The following is a 21,616-nucleotide window of genomic DNA, read 5'->3' as shown; positions in this document are numbered from 1 at the left end:
CATCAGGACAGTATCTTGATTTTAATTCTTTCATTTGATTTAATTATATACTAATACTTGTTCAGTCAGGAAGGAGTGCAGAAAGGTGGATATGTCCAGGCAGCGTGCAGCAAGGTGCAGCACATGAGATGATCATGAGACAGGACAGGCCCAGAATTTAAGATTTGCTGCTACTACTCTCATAAGAAGGTTGGTTTTAGTGTGGTCTTGTTGGTGCAGGAAACAGCTGAGATGGGGATTTTTTTTGGAGTGGAGGGTGTAATGGGTTGTTTGGCTCTGCTTGCCTATCTGTAAAGGTCACTGCACGCTATGATAAGGATTTGATATTTGTTTGTTATTCTCTCTCTTTCTCATGTGCATCATGACTCTACTGAGACTTTATGCTTCAGCTGTTGAGTAGCAAATAACCCCTTTGATGGCCCTGTTTCATCTGAACGTTTTAGCATGCTTACAGTGACAATGTTAGCATGCTGTTGTTAGCATTTAGCTCACAGAGCAGTTAGCATGGTTGTAGACTCACATCAATTCTGTTTTAATTTTTTAATTTCTTTAATTCATTTGAATTTTTTTGCACAATAGAAATACAGTTACATAAAAGACGTACAGACACAACTACACATAGACATATACATTAAAAATACACCTGTGCAGGAGAGGCAGGGAGCTGGAGCCTTGCAGAAATACTTCTAAAAACTCAATGCCTTGTCGACAATTCAAAATAATTCAGAGTAATAACAGAGAGAAAAACAATTATTTGAAAATTAGCAATAGCTATAAACTCTCTCTTTCATGCTTTGTATTTGAACTATTTTAAATCGTGTGGTCCCTATTCAATAAAAAACAAAAAAAAATTGCCTATTTTTATTATTGCCTATTATAATTATTCAGATTTTTTAAAATCTAATACCATTTAATTTGCTTATGTTGCAGGGATGCAATGCTGTTAATCAACTCTAATGAAACCACACGCAGTCAGTCCTGGTGCTGTAGAGCTTTTGGAAGCTCTCACAAATGTTTATCATACAGCAAGATATTTAAGATCTGAAGAAATGTAACTCATCCTGTCGTGGCTCTGATGAAACATCTTTCTTTCTTTCTTTACCATTCCCTGGACTGTGTGGATTGTGGTTAGTTTTTCATACTAGTGTGCATAACTCATCAAAAGTTACAGAGAATACATTTACATCGCTGAAAGTAATTGGTTTTATAGGCTTCCTCTGAGGGTTATTTACCAGCACAGCTCGATGGGCTGGAATAATCTGCGGCTTCTCATTTTCTTTGGTTATTTCTGTTGGTCTGTTTGTTCTGAGCTCTGGATATTCTGGTGCCATATATCCTGATTGAGTGACAGCTTCCATATCAAGCAATGCAACTGAACACTGACAGGAAAGAAAACACACTTTTAATAGCTAGGGGTTTGTGACATTCATGAAAAAAACTGTTCCCCCATCCTCTGAGAATTAGCAAATTACTCTGTCGTGGGAAGAAAAAGCTGGGAAACACACACATACACATACACATACATATATACACACTAACACACACACACACACAGACACACACTGCATGCAGACACTGAGAAATGCACTTTGTTGCAATGCACTCACCCTGGCCCGTCGAGCCTCCTGGAGATCAGAATTAATGGAAATGCAGAGTGTTTTGTTTATAAAGTGAGAGCCGTTCTTCCTATTGTTTGGATTGTTAATGTTTAACTTTGCGCCCTGCTTGTCTGTGAAGATGTCTGTCAAAGGTTTTTTTTATTTATTTTTTTCCTCTCCACTTATTGCTCTGTTTCTCTGGTAAAGGCGCAGTTTCTCTCTCAGGTTGAGTCATGTCACAGCAGCCATGTTTGGTGGATGTAGATGCACCAGATAACGCTGGGTAGATGTTCCCTTCTGTCTGCTGGGTGACTGGGTCACAGAGCTCCGAGTAACTAACTGTCACAACAAATTTGTGCGGCAACACACATACACATACACACACACACACACACCCACTGAGCTGTCATGTTTTGGTTTGGTGTGTCTTCCTCTCAGCAAACCAATGAGGCGATCTTACAGCAGATAATTGCTGGTAAAGGCTGGGGCAGAGCTGCAGCACGCTCACTGTGAGGTGACGTGTCATGTTGTCAGTGTTAATACATGATTACTAAAGAGAAGTTTTGCTTTGACTGAGGTTATTTAAAGCTGTTATGTGTCAGATTTGAAAGTCTGATTATCCGTATTATTTTGTCACGTGGGCACGAAAAAAGATGCACAAAACTAGAATCAGTAGTTTAGATTAGTCTAGATTTAGACTGTTAATCCAGAGTCATACTAAATATTAACCAATTGTGTATAATTTTGTCATAATTGGTGAGTGAAGCCTTGAGTAATAAAGTGTTTTGTGAGGTCACACTGACCTCGACCTTTGACCTTCGACCACCAAAATCTAATCAGTTCATCCTCGAGTCCAGGTGAATGTTTTTATCAAATTTGAAAAATTCCCTCAAGGTGTTACGGAGATATTGTGTTCACAAGGCCAAAACCACGATTTGTGATGTCACTGTGACCTTGACCTTTGAGTCCCAGTGAACAATTGTGCCAAATTTAAAGGGATTCCCTTGAAGAGATATTGCATTCAAAAATTCATGGAGCCTTATCATGAACTGGTCTCAGGTCTGTTCCAAGTGACTCCCTGAGTCCAAACTAAACATGAAGAAGCAGAATTAATTTGCTAATTTACACAAAGCTCCCAGAGGATAAGAAACTTTCCCCAACTTTGACTTTAATCCAAGTTATAAACCTTTATGTTCTCTGCTTCCTTTGGCCTAAACTTAATCACACCCTGAAAATGGTTTCTATCATTTATGTCTCAATGCTTTATGCTGCCTTTCCTGTTTAATGTTTTAATGCATAATGTAGATTGCCTTCGTGTAGGAAATGAGCTGTGTAAATAAACTTTCCCTGCCTTGTGGAGAACGAGCCATCACTTACTCAAAGTAAACATAAAAAGTTTACATGACATCATTTACCAGATAGAAACTGATGATCATTTCAAGGAAAAAGCTTTAATGGAAAACGATTCTGCTTCATCACAACATATACATTTCTCTCATGTTACTGAAAAACTGCTTCATGCTGCCTTTAAAAGGAAAAACATAATGATCCACTCGCCATTTCATTTCCATCAAAACTTATTTGCTGTTGCAAATAAATGGTATATAAACATCATATCTTGGAAGCAGGCTGGGAAGATTATAGTCAAAGATCCTCTATACAGAAGATGCTGCATTACAGAAAAAATGAAAATATGCTAAGGTAAGAACTACAAACAAAAAATCACTCTTAATGAGGAAAAACAAGGGGCTATGAACTTTAGCTAGGGCAAAATTAACAAACAAAAAATCACTCTTCTCGAGGTAAAGAAAGCTTACTTTGGCGACTACTGTGGCTGTGGACATGGACAAAAGGCTCGGGTGCAGGACGAAAACGAAGACACTCTGGCACAAGACAAGGGGAACACAGACTATTTAAACACATGGAGGCAAATAGGGGACAGGTGGAAACACGTAGGGCAATCAGACTGAGACACATGAGGAAGGGCAAGTGACCTGAAACGAGAGGAGAATTACTTTTCAAAATAAAACAGGAAATGACAGGACAAAACAAACCCAGGACAAGACAACCTCACCACGGTGTGACAACAGTAGCTAATATTAAAATCTATCCCTGTATAAACTCACCTCTCTGCATCCTTTCGGAAAGAAAAGACAGATCCGTTTTCCTTGTTATTTCAGCCTATTGCTGCACAAAGCTCAGGCATTTTTAACACTAACTGATGGATTACTTGTCCCTGCCAAAACAATACAACAATAGACAATACAACACAGACAAATCTTTTGCCACTGTTTTTTATCTACTGACATCTGATCAGCCCAGTACAAAGTCATATCAATTTAATATGTTAATACTCTGTTTTAGCAGTTGTTAGGCAATGGAACAAGTTTTATTTAAGTTTTAAAGTTTAAGCCATGGTCCATCTAAACATCTGATTATCGGTTGGCAAACGATGTCGGCAGTTGACAGATCTCAGGAGAGTATGGCACAGAGACAGAGGCAGGTCTCCAATAAAGTTAATTCTTCTCCTGATCTGTTGATCTGAAAAATGTCATTTTGATGTCAAAATGTTCTGAAGACGTGTGGCTTGTGAAAACTGGGTCCATTATTTATGTCGGTGACTATGGAGCAAAAGAATCTGTGATAATCTGTGATCTCGTTCACTTCGCCCATTGAAATGAATACACTCAGACCTGCTCCCAGTCTCCTAAAGGGGCGGGGAGGTGGAGAAACCCGCATCACACAGATACAGGGAATAAACGGAAATGAAGCGTTTCGGTGTCTCGACTGTCTCTGTTATAGTAGCTTTAATCAATCGACATCTTCTCCAACTTGCAATCAAGACAAAAAAATCAAATCAAAGTAAGTTTACGCTAAGAGTTTGAGACCCTTCATGCTCCTCCATCGTGTTTACTGACTGTTGACATTTGTTGAATTCACTTCACCCTTTGTACAATTGAATTTTAACAACAGTTGCAGGTCATCTACTCAGCTTTATTTATCACTCACTGACCTTTTATCTACTCGATTCTCTTGCGTTATTTCCCCTCTTCTCACCACATGCACTTATTATTATAATCCCCCTCTTCAGTTAACTGTATGTGTTCAGTCGCTCCTCTTCCTTCCCTCTAGACTCTCCAGTCACCGTGTGAACTTTTCTAAAACCTGTTACCCACAAGACACTGGGGAAATATAAAACTGTCAGTAGCATGGGAGACGAGAACATAAATGTTGAACTGTAAAGCTGTGGATGAGGGTGAACGGAGAGGAGGCAGTGAGCTGGACAGTCAGGGTAAAATGGGAATGTATTCCTCTTATTTTCTTAATTGAAGGACTGTCAGTGTATGTGCCCGTGTGCGTGTGTGTGTGTGTGGCACCAATGGGAAGCATTGCGTGTCCCTGACAAGTCCCACCAAGCCTCTTGCTTGAGTCTCCATGGCAATGGCAAAGCGAGGAGCAAGAGCGGGGAGGTCTGTGAGGACCCATGTGGAGATCTTCATTGATCTGGACGAGACTATGACTGGAGAGGATGACGATGACTCACACACTCAACAAAGACAACAAGAAGACGGAGGGGTGAGAGAAGATGAGGACAGTTCAGAGCCTGGAGCTTTTTAAAGAGCGCCGCGACTTGTTGACTTCATACTTTAAATCACACTTTTTATCACTGAGATACGTAGAGCATGGTAATCAGGCTGAAGGGCCATTTCGTTAACACTCCATTAATCACTCTGGCATTGCTCTCTTGTAAGTCATTTTGTGAGGGGGTCGGCCGTCTGACATAATATAAGTCGACAACGAGGCTGTGAAGTTATCAGAAGTCTGAACAGAAGTCGAGGTTTATGCAGATAATTTGCTTGGAAGCAACAAAGAGTAATGCACAATACTATCTTATAACATGGGGAAATAATAGCAGAGTCAAAACAGTTCTTTTCTGGTCACCTCAGAGGACATTACTACTGCTGTAACATGGACACAAACAAAACAATGAAAGGCTTCCTGCTTAGGAAAGAGCTGGGTAATGTTTGCAAGCTACCTTTGCTAAGTTAACTAGACACTCTATGTTATCTTGTTTTCAGTATTTTCTTACAAGCAAAAGGGCATTTTACTAAAATTTGATATTCATCCTGTATGTGTCGTTTAAACTGAACCCGCTCAGGTTTTTTTGTTGAGAGCGTAATTTAACGTTAGCTGCTAATAAGCAGTCTCCTGCAGGGGCAACAAAGAAATGAAATGAAACTAAACAACTGAACTTAAGCTGATCTTGAGGCCATCCATATCAATATAAGTTTCTGTTCATCCTTCAACATGAGTATAATGTTATGCAAACACTACTCCAGGCGTCACATGTACAAACACTGCTTACCTTATTATCACTTAAAGGTGTGTGAAGAATACTACCTGATTCAATGTAGTGATGAGCTACAGTTAGCAGAGTAACTTGATGAGTTACCTGTGTTTTCCATAGGCTAATGCTAAATGCTGATTTTCAAAGCATAAAAGAAATGGAAAGAAATTACATTTAACATTCAGTATTAATGCATTTACATGCTACAATGAGTAAAAATAGTGTTTTCTGCCCACAAGTCATCAGCTGTGAAGCCAACTGCAGGGTACCCATTGTCTTCTTGTATGTGGAGGCTGTTAAATTAATACAGGACCAATAGTTGAGTCGGCCATGAAGATTTTTGAAGACTGTGTGAACCACTCAGTAGACAAAGGGTGGCAGGCTGACTGGGAAAGGATAATGTTAACTGCTGTTAGTCCCACTCCCACTAATTCACTTTGTCTTGTTTCTAGTTTTATAATCCAAGAAAATTACATTGAGCTTAAAATGAATTGTTACAATGAAAAGGAAAAAAGACTGATAGGAAAGGACAAAAAGCCAGCAGTCGGGCTCATGTCTCAACTTTACAGGCTGCAAAGTTGAATAATCTGGGAACAAACAAGAATGTTCTGGGAGGACATTGAATTTTTGTGGCATACTTAAACCAGCATCATGTTTGGGAATTGCTGCTGTGGAATAATGTGGGTCATTTATTGACATCATCATTGAAAGGAATGGATGTTTAGAGAGGTCTTTTATCACTGGGAACAGATACTGTGATACTGACAACAACAGCAGGGCAGACAAAACATTTTTTAAACATTATTACAATGAGAGAAAAAAGGGGGGAATTGAATAAAAGAGAGGCAGAAAGAAGTGGTGATGGGAAAGAATGAATATAGTTGCTGAATGCCTGCCAGGCTTTTAATGCCTCAGATCCTTTTCTCTCAGTGTGTGTAGTGGACTCATTGTAAATGTTCCTTTTCAGACCTTCATAAATCATGCTGTGTTATGAGAGGCCCTGGCCCTCTCTCTCTCTCTCTCTCTCTATCTCTCTCTCTCTCTCTCTCTCTCATTCTCTCATTTTCTCTCTCTCTCTCCCTCTCCATTCCTGTTCCTCTGGCTTATTCCATAGCATCACTTTCAGGTAGATGACTCTGTTGCCATGGTGATTTCAATCGCTGTTATTGCTACAGCGTGATGAGGAGGACCTGCCGACTGAGAGGGAGATGCATTATGTTTACATTACCGAGCATTCACAGTGTTTTTGTTCCCCAACAGCACGGCTATCCTCCCTCTGTCGATACACAAAATTTCAGATCAGATTAATGTTTAAGATCTAGAAAGATATTAGGATCACTGCTACTACTGAGTTAGTATCATCATCTAAATCAGGTATTCACTGGGGAGATTATATTGTTTTATTTCAGTTTTCACTTGTTTTTTGTTTGATTGTGTCTATATATCCTTTATAGGCTATTATGGGAGATATTTTGTTAATATGTTCCTGCTGTCAGGTTTCGTAGCTGTTGTTAGGTACAGCAGCTGTTGTTAGCCACAATAGCTGTTGTTAGCCACAATAACTGTTGTTAGCCACAGTAGCTGTTTTTAGCTGCAATTACTGTTGTTAGCCACAGTAGCTGCTGTTGGCCACAATAGCTGTTTTTAGCCACAAAAGCTATTGTTAGCCATAGTAGCTGTTGTTAGCCACAATAACTGTTGTTAGCCACAGTAGCTATTGTTAGCCACAATAACTGTTGTTAGCCACAGTAGCTGTTGTTAGCTGCAATTACTGTTGTTAGCCACAGTAGCTGCTGTTGGCCACAATAGCTGTTTTTAGCCACAGTAGCTGTTGTTGGCCACAATAGCTGTTGTAAGCCACAATAGCTGTTTTTAGCCACAGTAGCTGTTGTTAGCCACAATAGCTGTTGTTAGCCACAATAGCTGTTTTTAGCCACAGTAGCTATTGTTAGCCTCAGTAGCTGTTGATAGCAACAATAACTGTTGTTAGCCACAGTAGCTGCTCTTGGCCGCAATAGCTGTTGTTAGCCACAATAACTGTTCTTAGCCACAGTAGCTTTTGTTAGCTACAATAACTGTTGTTAACCACAATAGCTGCTGTTAGCCTCAGTAGCTGTTGTTAGCCACAACAGCCGTTGTTAGCCACAGTAGCTGTTTTTAGCATAGTAGCTGTTGTTACCCACAGTAGCTGTTGTTAGCAGCAGTAGCTGTGTAGCTCAGGGGATGACAGTGTTAGTCGATAGTTGGTTTGTCCACCACTTTGTTCCAAACTGAAATATCAGAACAAGTACTGGATGGGCAGATATTTATGGTCCCCAGAGGATGAATCTCAATGACTTTGATGATAGGCTACTGTAGAACCACTATGAGGTTGACAGTTTTGGTTTTTAGTACAATGTTTCAAGAACTACTGGATGGATTACCATAAAATTTAGGACAGATACCCTATTCATGATACCCAGAGGATAAATCCTGTTGACTTCAGTTATAGTGCTACCAGCAGGGAAGAATTTACCTTTGACTCTGTGATACTTTAATTTATGAGCAAAAACTCATGAAGGACATTCCCATCAGTCCATACAGCCCCATCAGCTGTACTTTGTACTGTATTTAGCATGTATAAGCAAATGTTATCATGCTGACACACTAAACTAATATTTATTAACTTATATTTATTTTAACATTATTGTAGTTGTACTTCGCATGCTGTGCTTAATTGTAGTCTTAATGTGCTGTGATTTAAATAATTTTTTCATTTGATTTTTTTCTGAATACAGATTTATTGGAACTTCGAACTTCATAGTGTTAATGCAGGGGTCGTATGTTTTGGCAATCCAGAAAATCTGAATAAGATGTGTAGTGTGAGTTACTGCGACATGCAAGTAAGACCTAAATGAAACTGAACTGATGTGAATATGAAGAGGAGTAGAGGACTGTTAATAGCAATTTTGCTCTTGGAAGAAAATAAAGAGCATGAATTTAGCATTTTTAGCCTTTAGGTCGTTGTGTTACAGTTTGATAAGCTACTAAAAACCTCCCTAATGATAAATAGTGCATATATCTGCCAGTTTGTCTTATGGCGTGGTTACAAGCTTCAGGACACAGAGGTGGTGTTGATTTAAGTTTCTCTGTTGATATAACAGTAACTCTGTCGATTTAAAGGCTTCAGTCTGTAGCTCACAAGCACTTGATCATCAATCAATTAGGCACGCAAGGTGTTTTTCCTCCTCTCTGCTTGGTGGACGTGTGTGTGACCTATGGATCTGTGCAGAAGCACCAAGTCAATAGCAGCTTTGCAGCTGAAGCGAGGCGTGTGATTGATCCAAATCTCTCAATAGCTCAGTCTTTCTAATTCCATTATCAGCCTGATTATGAAATGTAAGTAGATTTTTCTCATGCAAATTAGAGCTCTGCCCACTCTGCTGTGCTCTGCATGTTCTAATGGATTGTGTGTGAGTTTTTTTTTTTTTTATGTGCTTGACAGGTGTCTTTGTCCATATGTTCTGAATACACTGAGGCCATTTTCTTTCCTTTAACTCTTTATTTCCTTTCAGGCAACTCACAACCACCCCTTCTTCACACACACACACACACACACACACACACACACACGCACACACACACACACTCATCCTCCTCTACCAACGCCCCCTCATTCCCACCCCAACATCCCCAATTAACCCTCAGCTTCCAGCAGCACTCCACATCCCCTTAAATGAAATGGGCCAGTTGCTATGGCAACCCCATACAGCAGCATATTATTCCCCCTTCAGAATTCAAAGGAGGATCAATTAGTGATGATGTCATTGCGTCAAGAGAACCACTCAAATCCCGATCACGATTCCTTCAGAGTGGCTATCCAAGGCCTGGGTGTGCGTGTGTGTGTGTGTGTGTGTGTGTGTGTGTGTGTGTGTGTGTGTGTGTGTGTGTGTGTGTGTGTGTGTGCGTTTATGTGTGTGTGTGTGTGTTTGTTCTCACATGTGTTTGTGTGTGCTATTTACAACACATTCAATGATCTGTAAAAATAAATAAATAAATAAAATGTGAGGTTTCTTATTTTCTCTGTGCAGCTCAGGGTGGAAGATGAAGGCAGACTTGAGGTGCCTGAATCACTGCTACACACTGTGTGGGAGGACTGGATGACAGCAGGATGGGGAATACAAGTGGAATGAAAATTTGACTTCCAGCATGAGGGTTAGATAAAAAGGAGAAAATCACGTATGTTTTTTTTTTTTTTTGGTGCGAGAAAGGGGGGGTCTTCAAAATAAAACTGGATGTGGACAAAAACAAGTTTAAATGTGTGGCATATTTCTCCTGGAGAGAGATGTAGCAGAAAAATGTGCTGCACATCAAACGCAGACCTCACTCTGCCATTTCTCTGACAGAGCAAATTGATATAACAACCCACCTCCCACTTCTATAACCCTGTTGCAACTCTGCTGCTGCTTTCCCTCCATGTTAAAGAAGAACACTGAGCACTGAGGATGTGCAGCTTTACACAAAGCTCATCAGCGACTTTTACCATTCACTGATTTGAGTTGATCATTATTGTATTCTTTTTTATTTCTGGTGCTAACTGATAGATGTGTGTTTATCCTCTCTGCCCAATGGATGCTTGTTTTTTTTTATTCTTGTAGTTTTATATCAATCACAGAGGGCAGCCGAGTAAGATAGAGAGAATATATTTTTAGAGACATTCTTTCAAAGGCCTCCTCATCTTCCTCCTCCCCCTCTTCTGTTCATGCATCACCACAGCTGTTAGTAGTAAGAGATTTAGATTCCCTAAAGCACACATCAAATCTGAAGACTGGATGGTGCAGAGATTTTGATGTAAAACAAAAACCAACATAACGTGTTGTAGGGTATACAGTGCCTATAGAAAATCATCATACCCTGTGAAAATCTTTACCTTTTGTCACCTTACACCCTGGAAATTGTAATAAATTAAATCAAACTTTTTTGAGCTTTATGTACACATAATAACCCTCATCATCAAAGTAAAAATAACATTTTAAAACATTCTAGAAAACTATTAAAAATTAGTTAATGAAATACCTGATTTGGTTAAGTGATCAGCCCCCTAGAGTATACCATTATAAACTTACTCAGGTGCAACCAATCAACTTCCAGATCAAACACCAGGCTAATTGCCTCCCACCTGATATTAATTGCAGTGGTCTTGATTACTTTAGATTGAAACCAGCTGTTTTCTTGAAAATTCCACTACTCGTAGTGCATGGTAGTGAAAGGATTCAACATGGTTGGAAAAGTACATTCAAAAGAACTCTGGGATAAAGTTGTAAAAAGGCACAAGTTAGGTGAAGGCTACAAAAAGATTTTGAAAGCTTTATCTATCCCTCCATTACCATTCAGAGCATCATTAAGAAGTGGAAAGCATATGGCACCACCAACACCTTGCCTAGATCAGGCCGTCCGTCCAAACTGGATGACCGAGCCAGAAGGACATTGATCAGAGAAGCTACCAAGAGGCCAAAGGCAACTTTGAAGGACTTACAAGTCTTAATGGCTGTGACTGGTCGGTCTGTGGATGTGTCAACAATCTCACAAGCTTTACACAAAGCTGGTCTGTATGGCAGGGTGGCAAGAAAGAAGCCTTTTCTGAAAAAGCGCCACACTCATTCTCGTCTGCGCTATGCAAAAACACATCTGGAATATTCTGTTACCATGTGGAAAAAGGTTTTATGGTCAGATGAGACGAAGATTGAACTTTTTGGACTGAGCTCCAAGCACTATGTTTGGCAAAAACCAAACACAGCACACCACCCAAAACACACCATACCTACTGTGAAACAGGGTGGGGGCAACATTATGTTGTGGGGATGTTTCTCTTCAGCGGGGACTGGGCAATTGGTCAGGATCGAAGGGAAAATGAATGCTGCCAAGTACACCCAAATTCTTGAGGAAAACCTGCGTCCCTCTGTTAGACAGCTGAAGATGGGCAGGTCATTCACCTTCCAACACGACAATGATCCTAAACATACTGCCAAAAGAACAAAGCAGTGGCTTAAGGATGGGAAGGTGAATGTCCTTGAGTGGCCAAGTCAGAGCCCTGACTTAAATCCGATAGAAAATCTGTGGATTGACTTGAAGAGAGCAGTCCATCGCCGTTCCCCACAGAATTGGACTGAACTTGAACAATTCTGCAAGGAAGAATGGGCAATCTAGGTGTGCAAAGCTAATAGACACATATCCAAATAGATTGATGGCTGTAATTAAAGCAAAAGGAAGCTCTACAAAGTATTAAATCAGGGGGCTGATGACTTTTCCAACGCTGTTATTTTAGTTTTTCATTTTTTATTAATTTTCAGAACTGTTGCCTTTTTTGTCATTATTTTGATGTTGTACGTCTAAATTTGTAAATAAAACTGGAAAAATAATTTTTTAATGGGTTTTGATTTCAGGCTGTATGACAAATAAAGTAACAATTTCAAAGGGGTATGATGATTTTCTATAGGCACTGTACTTCACATGAGCTTGGCGTAGATGAACATCATTCTTCCAGTTTTCCCTCATTTTGTATAAAGATGAACGTAGCCTCTGTGACGTCACCCGCAGGTTTCTGAAGAGCGGTAATGAAGGTCAGAGTGAAATGCTCCGTTGTCACCTTCTTGGCAGTGTCTGACTCCGCCCTTAACTCTAAGCTAATCCAAAAATGGACAAAGAGGAGGGGCGTGTGTGGATCTGAGACTTCCGTGTATGCTTGTGGTAAGCATACGCTCACCCACCTGTCATTCAAAGCCGTCATACATTCAAGTCTCCATAACTTTAAGCCTTAATAAAAATGTAAACAGGTGAGTTATATTAACAGTTATCATGAAAGAGAAATTAGCTATAGAGACCAAAACTGTTTTTTGAACCAGGCTGTAAACCTGTTTATTTCTGCTGTTAAGTTGGACATTTTAACATGGGAGTGACTCACAGCCAGACTCCACTGTTCATTACAGCAACTGCAGTTTTTGGCACTTCAGTGTTGGCTTCATTTTTCAGCCCAGAGGTCGCTGCTTGGTTGTGTGAGAAACTTGAAAGCATGGCTGCATCACACTGTAATGTGTCTCCTTATGATGGGTCTTACAGATGGGGATATGGTGACGTCTCTTCTTAAAGGCATTCATGCCCATACACCCAGAAAGTGACAGAATGTGAGGCATGAAAAAGGAGAGTTTGAGAAAGAAGGTCAGACTATCTTCACAATTACCCGATTATAGAGTGAAGATCAGAAAGTTGCAAATGCTGATAGACACAGCCGCAGAGGTTACAGATGTTATCAGACAGACTATGGAGGCCGCACACTGTATCATCAAGGCTTTTGAGACATATCAGATAGTGTTATAATGAATTCCTGGTGAACTGTAGCGCTTATGACTCACCAACCAGTCATAAACTGTTGCCATTGATTTCATGTTGTGTTTCACCTGCTGGCCGGGTTGTACACATGGGGTCACAGCAGCGGTCTCATCCTGACAATTTGTCCTAAATGTCAGAGACTGTCAGAGTTTTGATGGAATGTGTTTGATGGAGGACGTGTCAGAGCGAACCTGGAATCTGCTGGAGGGGGTCACAGTCTCTAATGCTCCTATTGCCGCTGGGACCACTTCAGACTTTACCCTCCACATCTGTTCCACTTGTCCTTTCAGCCCCTGGTACTTCTCGACTTCTCCATCTTCTCATGCTCCTTCTTTGTGACGTAGCTGTAAATAATACATACATAATACATACTGTATATACTGTATATACTGTGTGTGTGTATATATATATATATATATATATATATATACATACATACATACATATATGTGGGTGTATATACATATATAAATATGTTTATGTATATATGTATATAAATATAATAAAAATAAGAAATATAACGATGATGGTCACTGTCCGTGGTCCTGATCTCCTCTGCTGCAATGACCTCAGGACCCCACACACACACACACATATACACACACACACAAGACACACACAAGACACACACACACACACACACACACACACATACCTCGCTTGTTCCACAGCATCACATCCATATCACTTTCTCTGTTGAAGCTGGTGTGACTGGATTATTTAACATAACACGTTTATGTCTCACATCTATCATGCAAAATTGGATTTGAGCTTCGTCGCGCGCATGTGTGTGGATGAGAGAGAGAGAGAGAGAGAGAGAGAGAGAGTGAGGGAGGGAGGGGGGAGAGGGGGGGGTACTTGAAATGCTCGGTGCATTCCTGTGTGGAGGGCGAAGCGAGCAGACACCATCCTCGGGGCAGCGGAATTGCTCGAAATATCAACTTAGAATTAGAGATCTGACACGTTCTTGTCTACAAGTAGGAAGTCCGCAGCGATTTATCCCAACTGCATTTCTGCTGGAAGTTGTGCCGCGCGGAGCCACCGGAGGAGTCCAGTCCAGTCTTGGACCGTCGCAGCCCCCCGTGAGGGTTTGACTCGTCCCCGGAGGATCCTCAGCGCAGGAGTTTGCATTTGGAGAAAAAGACTGACACAATGGTAAGATTCAACAGACTCTGATGAATTAGAAATGTGTTATCTCGAATTAAAGATTGCACGCAGGTCTGGTGTCTCCAAGGATGCGAGGCGGTGCTCGTATTAAAGGGGGGGGGGGTGGTGGAAATGAGGCATGCCGGGGATCTTGCGGCATGTGTCGGGGCTGAGCTCAGTGAGGAGGCTCCTGCTTCACTTCACTTCTCTGCACAATTACTGCAAGCGGATATTGAGCAGCGGATTTCAGGTGACAGAAACACATTGTAGAGTAGCATTAGAAGAAGAAGAGAACCACAACATGCCCTCCAACATCTTCGCTCACATATTTGTCCATATGTATGACGAGTTTTTTTTAATGAAGAGAGTCAATTTAATACTGTGCTATGATGCACAATTTCCTTCTATGTCCAATACATCATTCAGTTACATCATTACATCACTGAATTCACGCACAGCAGGCCTGTAACATATTGGCTTTTGCAGGAATTCAATCACCCAGCCATAATGTCGCTGTTACCCTTTGTTTTATACATTGAAGGTTGTGGTATCTGGGCTGTTATTTCCTGCAGGTCTGTGGAATCCCAGCGTTTTGGTTGAAGCTGTGAGTGACCTTGTAAAGCATCCTACTGTCATGGAATCACAATTGCTGCTTTCTCTTTTTTCTCCTGCCTGTGTGTAGATGGATTGAGAGGATTAAAAAAAAAAAGAAAGCCTTTCAATCACAGCCACTCATCTGCTGTGTGTTTGACAGAGGTGGGCTTCCTCTTAGCACCTTAATGTTTAGGACTGTTTGGCTGAGAGAAAGAGCAGAAAAAGGTGTGTGCGCATGTGTTCCTGCATGTTTCTGATTCTCCGTCATTGATTGATAAAAAGAAACCTGCTGTTTAGCCATTTGTTGACATTTGTGAGCGCTCAGCTGCAGCCTCATTCATAAAGAGTGATGAATGAGTGGCATATCCGCCTCGAAACCTGATTCGAGGCCAAACAGGTGCTATTAGTCCTGTTTAGCAAAAACTTGCGATCAGATCAATGCCTGCTTTCGCCGTGGGAGATGTTTTCCAATCCAATCACCTTGATGCACACCTGCGAGAGCTGTTTGAATATCTGAGCTGCTCCATCACAGTTCTTTTTTGTTGTTTAAATCTGGCACAGCATGTCAGGCAAACTGCAGATTCGGTTTAGGTTCGCTTTACTCAAGAGACAAACACATCTACAGTACGTCACTTAGATGTCGCTGCTAAAACCTTACACAAAACAAAAGTGCTGAAATATCAGGGACAAGCTTTTCTGTCTCTGCTGACATTTAAATGGCCCAATTAGCCTTGTAGTGTTGGCTGGCCTGAGCAGCAGCAGAGGAGAGGGAGGGAGAGAGAGAGAGAGTGAGGGGGGACAGGACATTAGGCATTGGGCCCAGTCTCAGCACGGCGGCCTTGTAACACACCCAGTGTCATGCATGAGCCGAGCGTCACTTAGTCACAACGAGGAGATCCGGTGATGAACGCTGATGCAAAACGCTGCGCATTAGAGGAGTGATCCAAGAGTTTCCCTGATGCTTCTTTAAATGTAGACAAAACCTCATCATCAGTATCAAATACAGTTTATATTCTGTGTCTTACTCCTGCAGTCATGATGCTCATTGAGAGGAAAAGTCAAACTCAAGACATCTTTTGTCTTTTTTATGGCTGCACCTCTCAGTCAAAAGGAAACATTCAAGATGTCTTTGCATCATTTTATACACATTTTACCAAAATTCAGATTGAAGATTTTTGTATTTTTTGTCATTTTTTTTGTCATTTTAACTAAAACTTAAACTTAATTAAAAAATTGTTTATCCAAAAATCCTGTAAAATCTGGTTTCATACAACCATCTTATTAGTATTGGTTGTATGAGATCTGGGAACATTGGTGACCTGGCCTCAAAGAGCTTGTTGGATGATGATGAAAAATCTGAATGAGGTCCAAACTGTTTCCTCTTGAGATTTAAAATATTAGTTTTTTTTATCATTATGTAGGGAACCTCTGTTGCTCTCATGCAGTCATGTTGCACATTTGCACTGACATCTGTAGTGGCATTACTGCGTGCATTGAAACATCCATATGCTGAGTATACCATCTTTAAATGCTTTAGTAAACAACATAAAATTAATTACACACTCTTCATTGTGTTCCTGTTGTTGTTGTAGAATATAAATTCAGCTGAGAAAAGTTTCTCATCTGCCACTGACAGCATGGTCGGTGTGATGTACAGTATATTAAAGGTCCCATATATTCTAAAGTTAGATGTCCATGTGTTGTTTGATTATAAATCAGGTCTAGGTTCTATATTAATACTGTGAAATAATCAAAGCCTCAGTCCACAGAGAAATGCACACAGCCTGTATTCAGAAACTGAGCCTTAAAACCAGCCGTCAAGACTTCTGGAACTTTGTGATGTCACAATGAAACAGTCTCTGCTCTCAGCCACACCCACCTGCACCCACCATCTAACCTTACAGGATTTGGTTTGACTGAAGTGTTTAACTGAAATCTGCTTATTTCTTATAAGATAACTCAGAAAACAGTGAGCCCTCTGATCCAACCGAAATAGCGCAGCAGTCATACCAGACCTCAGTTGTCATGGTCACAATAATAAACATGCGGACTGTACTGACAGCGGTGCACCTACATTAGTCACCATGGTTACTATAATAACGGTCATGGCTTGGTTAGGTTACGTACAAACTGTAATAATGTAATAAATACTTCCTAAACATTACACAGTCTTTACTGTCATGGTTACAATATGAAATGCTGGTTTCTCATGGGAATCAAACACCTCTGTCTTGTGTCATATTCCTGTGTTTTGTTGAACCATCCTCTTCCTTACATGGACTTTGTCGCTCTTTATACTACGTCACGACACTTTTCCCTTTGCTACTGTCATAATCACTACGACCACTTGGTGTCACCTAACAACAAAACCTAACTATGGGTCATAATAACCTGCTGCAGGAGAGAGGTTCAGAGCCTCCTCTCTTCTGATTGGCTCACCGACCTGTTGTTATTAGAGCTCCAGAGAGAAGCCTGAGAGAGGAGATGTAAAACTACACTGAGATGGTTTTAGGTTCTTAAAACCACAAATATATCTTCTTATGGATCAACACTTCAAATAAAACACAGAAGTGTAAAATATGGAGCTTTAATATTTTTGTGGTTTGAATTATTGGTCCTGAGAGGAAATGCAGAGTCTTTAATCTGTCTTCTGCTTTTAAAGGAAATGACAGGAGCTCATCTGATAGTGAAGCTGTTATCCTCCTGCTAATAATGTATTAACACTGTCCATCACTTTGCACTTCACTGTGCCAAGATTTCATGGCAAAACTTGCAAAATTAGTTTGTCACACCTTTGTGCATTTGTACTGCGAGCTGTGTTTCTATCAGGACTCAGAGGTCTGTCAGATGAAAGTAACAGAAACCCAGTAACATGTATGTTACACAGGAGCTTCAGTTATCAATGAACTAGCCTTTTAAAATGATGCTTCCTCTTTTCACCACAGCTTGACCAGCAAGGTTGATGGTATGTCACAGCTTTTCCCACATGAAGAACTATGATGTTGCTGGTCAGCGTGGTTGTAGAAATGCACAGGGTCACAGGCTGATGCAGCAAAGCTGTGCTGTACTGAGAACAGGAGCAAACACATTTCATCTGATGTTTAAACTGGCCTAAAAAAAAAAAAACAGTTGCTGTATATATTGACATTCCTGATGAACTTACAGTAATCCAGTTCTCTGTAGAGAGTCATGAACAGTAAACCCTGGGCTGGGCAGGCAGCAGCAGCCGGCTCTACCTGCTCAGCATCACGGTGCAGCCATGCAGGAGACGATGCTGTCTCGCCGCTCACTGGGTCATGGTGGGAACCAGACTGAGGCAACTTCAGTTGCATAGCTGCAACACAACGCCCTGCTTCTGCTCTGTCTTTGTGTGTCATACCTGCTCTGCTCTACCATATCAGCTCCTTTGTGCTCCAGTCTCTGCCTGTTCTTGTTTTTGTCACCTTGGAAGCTGCAAGACGCTCGGAAAGCAGAAATACCACAATGTTAAAAGAAAATCTTATGTTATTAAAAGTCCTACATTCAAATTTGACTTATGTATGCATTAACAAACCTTTTTTTGCATTGTATTCATTCCATTGGAATTGTATCTGTTTGACTTTCTTCACCAACTATGTCGGTCTGCCAACTGATGTAAAGATGTTTTATGTGAGTATAAGTGCTGGTCATGGCAACAGGGTTGATGAGAGAGGCTCAAATTCACCATACAGTGAACAGTAAATAAATATTTGACCCCTAGACCTGTATAGTGACAAATCTCTATAAAAGGGAAGAAGGAAAGAAAAATAAATTGAGGAAACAAAAAAGAAAGATGGTAAAGAAGAAAACAAACAGAAAAAAAAGTAAAAAAAGAAAATCTTCCAAAAAAGGAAATGCTCAAGTTGGTGTAGCTGATTAATCATATTCCAGTTTCCAAGGGCACTCAGTTTGTTAGTTCTGATCTCCCTCCATAAAATGAATATCTAACTTTTTTTGCTACAGCCAAACCCTAATTAATTTTCACATCCTGTATCTCCACCCTGAGAGTGAGATGAGCAGGAGAAGATGTGAAATGTTGATTGGTGATTCATTTTGATTAATGTTGTTTTTTTCTGATGATGCGATGGGAAGAAAAAGTTGAACCAAGGCCAATCATAGTGACGTCACGCTACAGTGTCGCTCACTGGAGATCGTAGAGAGATGTTGCAGAGTGATGTGTCTTTTCGCTCACAAACAATCTTTGGCAGAGTCCAGTCAGTGGCTTGGAGAGAGAGGAGAGCACATTAACCAGCAGGATAGTGGTTCAGTGGAGCCCTTACAGAATTCATTAGCTACAGCTGATATGATCTAATGCTGGACACCTCGTCAGAAAGTAACAGTCAGCTAGAAATAAAAAGCCTCCAACATTGGTCTTTGCTTATCAATAAATTGTGGTTTGAAGACAGGTATGATAGTTTGGGAGCTGAACAAACCAAGAAAATGTGGCACCTCAGGCGTAGACAGATGAATCTTATTCAGACCAAAATTACACCTCAGCCTGGTCCCACAGCTCCTATTCTGAGACTGTCCTCCCGTCAAACACCAGCCCACAGGTCGTTTGTGCAGCAGGTTATTATGACCCATAGTTAGGTTTTGTTGTTAGGTGACACCAAGTGGTCGTAGTCAAAGGGAAAAGTGTCGTGACGTAGTATAAAGAGCAACAAAGTCCATGTAAGGAAGAGGATGGTTCAACAAAACAGGAATATGACACAAGACAGAGGTGTTTGATTCCCATGAGAAACCAGCATTCTATATTGTAACCATGACAGTAAAGACCGTGTAATGTTTAGGAAGTATTTATTACATTATTACATTTTGTACGTAACCTAACCAAGCCATGACCGTTATTATAGTAACCATGGTGACGAAGGTAGGTGCACCGCTGTCAGTACAGTCCATGTCTTACTTACCAGGGCTTACTGTTTTCTGTGTTATCTTACAAAAATAAGCAGATTTCAGTTAAACACTCAGAGTCCTGCACGATTGAATAGTGGGTCCAGGTTGGTGTGGCTGAGAACATTTACTGTATAGTTGTGACATCACAAAGTTACAGAAGTCCTGACGGCTGGTTTTCAGGCTCAGTGTCTGAATACAGGCTGTGTGCATTTCTCTGTGGACTGAGGCTTTGATACTTTCACAGTATTGATATAGAACCTAGACCTGATCTATAATCAAACAACGAAAGGACATCTACCTTTAGACTATACTGACCTTTAAGTAAAACTCCACACACATGCAAAAAGCTCGTTGTTAAAGCCTCTTAAATGTGAAATCTGCTGCCTTTCTTTTGTAAATTGAAAATTTTTTGGTTTTGAAAACAAAACAAACATTTAGTCACATAAGCTTTGACTCTGTGAAATTGTTTTCTGATGTCATATCAACCAAACAGGTAATAGATTGAGGAAAATAATCTGCAGATTAATTGATTATGAAAAAATCGTTATAGCTGCAGCTCCAGAACCAGCATCTCAACTGCTCCTAACAGCGTTTTAACTGTTCCTTCCTTTTAAATTTTTTGCTCCAAAGTGTCTTTGCCTCCATCTCATAACTATGCCGCTCCCCAATGAATTGTGGGAAAAACGGGACATAATGGAAATGAGAAACCAGGACAGTTTTCTTCCCTCTCTCTCTCTCGCTCTCTCTCTCTCTCTCTTTCTCTTTCTCTCTCTCTCTGTGTAATATGTGCACCTCCCTCTCCCTCCCCAAAATAATGAAGACTAAGTCATGTCTGTGTATATTAATTCCTCTCATAATTCCTTGAGCTAAATATAGAGCCGGAGACTTGAGTGACTTACAGTGATAGTCAGTGGGAATTAGACAGTCCTGTGCTGGATTAACACATGAGATGATGGTTCTTGAAGCAACGAGTAGATGGTCATTGTCTTTTTTCTTTCTTTTTGTGAAGGAAGAATCAGTTAGTGTTCCTCAGAGGAGGCAGAAAGAGAGGAAGAGTTTGGTGTTGGGGATGGGAGATGTGTATAAGAGACAGCCCAGTGTCCCTCCAAAAGCAAACATGAAATCCCACATCAAGGTGGCTCACACGCAGCCCCCCCCCCCCCATCTCTTCCTTCCATCCTTTCCTTTTCCCTCTAATGATGCAAAGTGTTTCTCGCTGCGGTGTTGTAGGTAAGTGATCATTAAGAAACCTCCGCTTCTCTTTTCCCGCTTATTCCTGAGAGAAACAACTCGTCCTCCCCCGAGAAGAGCTGTTCCTCTTAACACTAACACCCACTCACATTCTTACAGAAGCCGCTTTGTTCTTCCTCTTTCTTTCAGCTTTGTCCACTTTCACTTTTTCACTTCCTCCTCTGTTCATCTGCAACTTTACACTGAGACCAAGAGCTTATTACATAAACCCGATGTAAAGGCCAGTGTCCAAAACATGCATGTTTAGACTGGAGAGTGAACATGTTTCTGTGTGTGTGTGTGTGTGTGTTTCTTAAATTATGTGTGTGCTCTTTAGACAGAGCATCAAACATTGCACACACTCGGGCTGACAGTGTTGAACATGAAAGCCGCTGAGACTCATTAAGCTGCTGATTACAGC

General features: G+C 40.7%; 1 protein-coding gene across 2 annotated transcripts in view; it reads left to right on the top strand.

Annotated features, from left to right (window-relative positions):
- Positions 1 to 14,203: 14,203 nt before the first annotated feature.
- Positions 14,204 to 21,616, top strand: part of adcyap1r1b (adenylate cyclase activating polypeptide 1b (pituitary) receptor type I) — a 28,090-nt gene continuing 20,677 nt past the window's right edge. For both annotated transcript variants that reach the window (XM_087180013.1, XM_023428956.2), the window contains exon 1: positions 14,204 to 14,466. The gene's annotated coding sequence lies outside the window, so the exon portion shown is untranslated. The remainder of the gene's footprint in view (positions 14,467 to 21,616) is intronic.

This window comes from Seriola lalandi, unplaced genomic scaffold (genome assembly GCF_002814215.2).
Source record: "Seriola lalandi dorsalis isolate HSWRI2012SDOR001 ecotype SW California unplaced genomic scaffold, Sedor1 jcf7180002054885, whole genome shotgun sequence".
Lineage (NCBI taxonomy): Eukaryota > Metazoa > Chordata > Actinopteri > Carangiformes > Carangidae > Seriola > Seriola lalandi.
The sequence above is the reverse complement of the archived record's forward strand: the minus strand, read 5'-3'. Positions and strand labels throughout refer to the sequence as shown.